This window comes from Triticum urartu, chromosome 3, assembly GCF_003073215.2.
Source record: "Triticum urartu cultivar G1812 chromosome 3, Tu2.1, whole genome shotgun sequence".
NCBI classification, from domain to species: domain Eukaryota; kingdom Viridiplantae; phylum Streptophyta; class Magnoliopsida; order Poales; family Poaceae; genus Triticum; species Triticum urartu.
In genome coordinates, this window is record NC_053024.1 from 66988841 (window position 1) to 66995543 (window position 6703).

Consider the following 6703-nt stretch of genomic DNA (forward strand, 5'->3'; position numbering starts at 1 on the left):
AAGAATGCTCAGGGATTCTTTTTTGAAACATAAATTGTCTTTTTGATGAGAGGTGAATCAAAAGCATTTTCCATTTTAAGATTTGGTCAACTGTACATAAATTGTCTTATAGTTTTGGAAAATGGTGTGGTGCCATTTTGAAAGAAATATTTGGTAGATTCTTCACAAAAAAAGAATTTTGTCACTCCGAAAATAGAAAATGATTTTTTCCCCTAAAAACTCATTTCTCATAACACTTTTTAAAGATATTTGTCTTATTCCAATTCCATGTTTGTTAGTTTTCCTAAAAAACTAGGTCACATTTGCTGACACAATGAGAATGTTTTTATTTTTTTGAATTCTCATATCATAAAACTGTTTATATGATTCAACATCTTATTTTTAATTGATTAAGACCAGTTTAGATGGTCATAACTTGTACTGGTCTCTGATTGGTCCACGAGCATGTCACGCGGATCGTGCCTTCAGCGCCGTCGGATGCTCCTCTCCAGATCCAGATCCGACGGCAGCCCTTTCTCCCTCACCCCCTCTTTGTCTGAAAAAAAGGAAACTCCCTCCCGCACGCGAACCCTAGCGTCGTCTCCGAACCCCTCTCCAGATCCAGATCTGCCACCCCTCTACCTCTCCCCTCGCCGCCCCTCTCCCTCTCCCCTCGCCGCCTCGCCTCCCCTCGTCGCCGCACCGCCCATCGCCTCCCGCACCCCCACCCGACCTTCTCCCCCTCCCCTCCCCTCCCCTCCCGTGTCCCCATCCCATCGAAAACCTAAGCGGCGGCAGCCGCCATGGTGAAGGGACGCACGGGGCAGCGCGTCAGGGTCTACGTCCGGGGCACCATCCTCGGCTTCAAGAGGTGAGCAGCCCCGTTCTTGGCCATGCTCTCGCCAGATCTGGCGATTCATTTCATGGTGAGATTGGGCGGCGCGCTGATGGCGATGTGGGGGTTGATCTGCAGGTCGAAGTCGAACCAGTACGAGAGCACGTCGCTGGTGCAGGTCGAGGGGGTGAACACCAAGGAGGACGTGGCGTGGTACGGTGTCGCCGCGATGGAAGAAGCCTCCTCCGCTCTGCTCTGCTCTCCGGTAAGGACTCCCCCCAACCCCTTCCTCTCGCCCTGGCCGGCCGGCCGAGGTTCCGATTGGATCCCCTCTCGCGCTTCGTCTCCGGGCCGGCCGGCTCTCCCTCCTCTGTCTGCATCCCGTCCAGCTAGCCGATTGACCGCTGGTGCCCTGTTGGCTCGCGCACGGGCACGCTAGCCAGCTGATCCTGTCCGGCGTGTCTAGTAGTAATAGACGATGACAGGTTCTCTGCATATCAATGTAACACCCCGGATGTAACTTTCCCTTTTTGTACTCCAACTCTTGCCGTTTCCGGCGTTAAGTTATATTTATTTCTCGGGTTCGGGTCTTTGTCTCCGTGTGTTGTTTTCGTTTTCATGCATCTCATATCATGTCAACATGTGCATTGCTTTTGCATACGTGTTCGTCTCATGCATTCGAGCATTTTCCCCGTTGTCCGTTTTGCATTCCGGCGCTTCGTTCTCCTCCGGTGGTCATTTCTAGCTTTCTGTCGTGTGTGCGGATTAAGCATTTCCGGATTGGACCAAGACTTGTCATGCGACCTTGGTTTACTACTGGTTGACCGCCTGTCAAGTTTCGTATCATTTGGACTTCGTTTGATACCCCAACGGTTAACCGAGGGACCGAAAAGGCATCGTGTGTGTTGCAGCCCAACACCCCTACAATTTGGCCCAAAACCCACCAAACTCTGCTCCATGTCCTAGAGCGTTCGATCACCATCGCGTGGCCGAAAACCGCACCTCATTTGGACTCTCCTAGCTCCACTTATGCCTATATATACACCCCCCATTTTTCGGATCTCCTTCCTCCCCCGAAACCCTAATTTTTCCCCTCGCGCGCCCGGACACGTCCGGTTGTCACCGGACAGTTCTCCGCTGCCGCCTTCGTCCAGTGAGAGCATGCCACGTGGCTGCGCACCGCCCGACCGCCGCCGCGGCCCGCTCGGCCCGCGCGGAGCCCCCGCCAACCGCCGCCGCCTGCGCGAGGCCCACGCCCGAGCGCCGCCGTCTCCTCTGCCGGAACCCTAGCGCCGCCGCCTGACGTCCCGCCGCCGTGCCTCACGCCTCGTCGCCGGTGAGCTCCGACTCGTGCCGCCGCCTCCTCTTTCCCCTCACCTCGCCTCTCCTCTCACCCGCAGCCATGGCCGCGCCCGCGGCCTGCAGGTTCGTCGCGCCGGAGCTCCTCATCGCCGCAGCCGCGCCCCGGCAGCTGCACCTCGCCGGCCGTAGGTGCCCCGCCGCCCGTTTGCCCGCCTCCGGCCAGATCCAGGACGCCGGAGCCGCCCCACACCTCCACCGCGCCGGATCCGCACGTCCACGGCTCCGACCCGGCGAGTTCCGCACGGCGCCGACGTCTTCCTCTTCAGCTCCGGCAAAAGCTCCGACGTACCTCGTTTTCCGCACCGTTGAGTTTTTCCGTGAGGGTAAAATTCGTCTAAGTCCTAGAAATTTCACTCCATATGCTCCTGTTTGAGGCCCCGTAACTTTGCATCCGTAGCTCCGACTTGGGCATATAATATATCAAAATGTTCGCCTCGACGAGTACATCATTTCATTCCATTGCATCATTTTCATTTGAGCTCATATTGATGCCCAAAATTCTTTAAGAAGGAGGCTTCGTGAGTTAATTGTCAGATCTGCTAGTTCATCTTAGACTTTTGTCATTTTTGCCATGATTATTGTGTGCATGCTATGCCTGTGAGTCCTTCATATGTTTTGTTAAGGTTTTTGTCTTCTTTCTAGAGGTGCAACCCATGCATTTTTAGGATGTGTGTGGTGACTTGTGCAAGCTTGCAAAGTGAGGCACCCGGGAAATCTGTTTTCAGAGACTTAGTTGTTTTCACTAAGTCTGGGATTATTTAGTTCATGATGCCATATGTTCAGCTTGTTTCCTAGTGATCCGTGCCTCTTTTGAGGATGATCAGTAAATGAGTTTTGTTAATCATGTTATGCTCTATCCATCCATGTCTTTGTTTGCAATTTTGGAGTAACTTAGCTTGAGTCAATCGAGCTCTACTTTTGCTTCGTGGTGAATCTGGGCAGATCGTCAACTTGTTTGCGATTTTGCCGATGCTATTGTAGTTGATCCGTGCATGCTATGTCATTGTTCTTATCATGTCTAGCTTGTATTTTGTGCCTTCTTCATGGATGTATGCTTGCCTTGCCATGACTTGCACCGTAGTGAGTGCATCGAGCTCGTTTACATGCCTTCGTGAGTTATATTTCAGCATGTCTCAGTTTTCACTAAGTCTGAAAACTGATTGTGTTTTAGCTATGTTCGTGTGCCCGTTAGTATATTTTGTGAACCCTTTTGGCCCCAGGTCACTTTGGGACTTTTGTTAAGCTTGTTGAGTATGTCCATGCTCTTACTTGTCTTAATCAGGTCATGTATCATGTTGTTTTGCTGCTCCGAAGAGGGCTTCGTGATCTGAAATTTCAGACAAGTGTTAATTTCACAAAGTCTGGAATCTGTTTTGCATTTGCGTTTTTGCCATGCTTGTTTGAACCTCTTAATGGATGAATTGGGCGTGGCTCAGTGCTAGTCTTTTGTTAAGAATCTTGTGTGCATCCCTGCCATGTTTTTTGTTGTCATGTTTGTTGGCTGTAGCATGTTCATTTCATTGCATTTAGATGCCTACCTGCTGTAAATAGCAGACCGGTGTCAATTTTGAAACGCTTGTCATTTCCAAACCGTAACTCTGATTCCGGCGTTCTTTATATCGTTTTCAAGCGATTTCATCTCATCTTTCCAGTGGCACCCTTGGAATTCCTTTAAGGCCAGGTTCATGCATTTCCTGTCATATCTTGCATTTTGCATCCCGCATCGCATCCCGCATAGCATATCTTCATTTCATCATATTGCTTGGTCTTGCACGTGGTTGATTGTATCCTTGTTGCTTGTTTGTCTTGTTTGGGTAGAGCCGGGAGACGAGTTCTCTACCGAGGATCCCGTTGAGTTTGCTTGTGAGGATCCAGTCAACTCTGACAACTGTGCAGGCAAGATGATCACACCCTCGAAATCACTACTATCTTTGCTATGCTAGCTTGCTCGCTCTTTACTATGACAATGCTACGATGCCTACCTTTTGCTTGTCAGCCTCCCAGTTTCCATGTTGAAACTCTAACCCACCATGTCCTAGCAAACCGTTGATTGGCTATGTTACCGCTTTGCTCAGCCCCTCTTATAGCGTCGCTAGTTGTAGGTGAAGATTGGAGGCCGTTCCTTGCTGGAACACCTTTTATTTACTTGTTGGGATATCATTATATTGCCATGTTATCTTAATGCATCCATATACTGGATGAAGGGTGGAAGGCTCGGCCTCTCGCCTAGTGTTTTGTTCCACTCTTGCCGCCCTAGTTTCCGTCATATCGGTGTTATGTTCCCGGATTTTTGCGTTCCTTACGCGTTTGGGTTATAATGGGAACCCCTTGATATTTCGTCTTGATTAAAGCTTGTCCAGCAATGCCCAACATTGGTTTTACCATTCGCCACCTAGCCTTTTTCTTTCCCTTGGGTTCTGCAGACTCAAGGGTCATCTTATTTTACCCCCCCCGGGCCAGTGCTCCTCTGAGTGTTGGTCCGACCGAGTAGACTGCGGGGCCACCTCGGGGCAACTTGAGGGTTGGTTTTACTCGTAGGATGTCTCATCTGAGTGTGCCCTGAGAAAGAGATATGTGCAACTCCTATCTGGATTTGTCGGCACATTCAGGCGGTGTTGCTGGTCTTGTTTTAACCTGTTGAATTATCTTGTTGTACCAGGTTGCCGAGTCTGATCGGTGTGTCTCGGGTGGAGGTCTATTCCTTCGTTGACCGTGAGAGCTGGTCATGGGCTAAGTTGGGACTCCCCTGTAGGGATTGACCTTTCGAAAGCCGTGCCCGCGGTTATGGGCAGATGGGAATTTTTTAATGTCTGGTTGTAGATAACTTGAACCCTAACTAATTAAAATGAATCAACTGAGTGTGTTACCGTGATGGCCTCTTCTCGGCGGAGTCCGGGAAGTGGACACGGTGTTGGAGTTATGCTTGCACAGGTTGTTCCTCTAGATTCTCGCTCGCGCCTTGCCTCCTCTTCTCGCTCTCTTTTGCGAATAAGTTAGCCACCATATATGCTAGTCGCTTGCTGCAGCTCCACATATAATTGCCTTACCCTTCCTATAAGCTTAAATAGTCTTGATCGCGAGGGTGCGAGATTGCTAAGTCCCTGTGGCTCACAGATACTATAATTCCAGATGCAGGTCCAGGTGATTTCGCTCCAGGTGACGAGTACGAGCTCAAGTGGGAGTTCGACGAGGACTCTCAGCGTTATTATGTTTCCTTTCCCGATGATCAGTAGTGGTGCCTAGTTGGGGTTTGATTCGGGGCCTTGTTGCATGTTGGGTTTTGCTTCTATTTTGGCGCCGTAGTCGGGCCATGGGTGTTTGTATGATGGATGTTATTTATGTACTTTGATGTGACGTGGTGAGTGTAAGCCAACTATGTATCTTCCCCTTTTATTATATATTACATGGGATGTTGTAATGATTGCCTGACTTGCGACATTGCTTTCAATGCGGTTATGTCTCTAAGTCGTGCCTCGACACGTGGGAGCTATAGCCGCATCGAGGGCGTTACAATCAACTCTGTTACTTCTGCATAGTCTTCTTGTAGCATAAAACATCTCCTCTAATATCGCATCTGGACAGTGTGCTAATTATTAAGCGATCTAAAACGTCTTATATTCATTCATAGAGGGACGACACCCACTACCGCTGCCTCTGGGGCAAGATCACCTGCCCGCACGGCAACTCCGGTGTCGTCCGCGCCCAGTTCAAGTCCAACCTCCCCGCCGAGTCCATGGTCAGTGCCTGCCCGCCCTTAGTTTTCTTGATGGTGCTTTTTTGCTGAGGCTGTTTGTTGCTTTGCGTTGTGTGCAAGGGCGCAAGGTCAGAGTGTTCATGTACCCGAGCATCATCTAAAGTTAGCATCTGCTGCACTATCGCCGATGATGTTTGTTTAAGGCTGTTGCTTTGCTCTGTGTGATTTTACTCTAGCATGTGTGTTGCATTTTTTCCTGCGCCTTGAGAATGACTAGGATTTATGTTATAGAATTCCAAGTGTAGTCGCAATATATAACATGCCTAAAGTATATGGACTTGTGCAGTGTGTCCATCGAGAGTAGATAGACTATTTCTTTCATGATTCATCTATATATGCTGCTCTTATATGAAAGTTTGTATCTGGATGTCTTATGCATGACAGAAGTTTGTGAAATGCAATGTTTTTCTGTTGTGGTCTGTTTGATGGGGATCGATGCACAGGTAGGTCATATCTCTGTGTGTTTGGACTGAGGGAAAAACACTAGCTTATTAGCTTACTTTTCATCAAGTACTAGTATTAGTTGAGATGTAGATGGACTGTTTATTTCATGATTTTATCGATATACAGTTGTTTACATGTTTTTTATCTGGATGTCTTATACATGACAGAAGCTTGTGAATTGAAATGTTTCTTTTGTGGTCTGTCTGATGAGGATCGATGCATGTGTGGATCATATCCTTGTGTGTTTTGGATCTAAGAACTAGCTTATTAGCATACCTTTTTTTATTAAGTACTACTAATTTAGGTGTAGATGGACTATTTCTTGCATG

The 6703-nt window shown here is 48.7% G+C and overlaps 1 pseudogene; it reads left to right on the forward strand.

Annotated features, from left to right (window-relative positions):
* The first annotated feature begins 774 nt into the window (after positions 1 to 774).
* Positions 775 to 6031, forward strand: LOC125547987 (annotated as a pseudogene).
* The last annotated feature ends 672 nt before the right edge of the window (positions 6032 to 6703 follow it).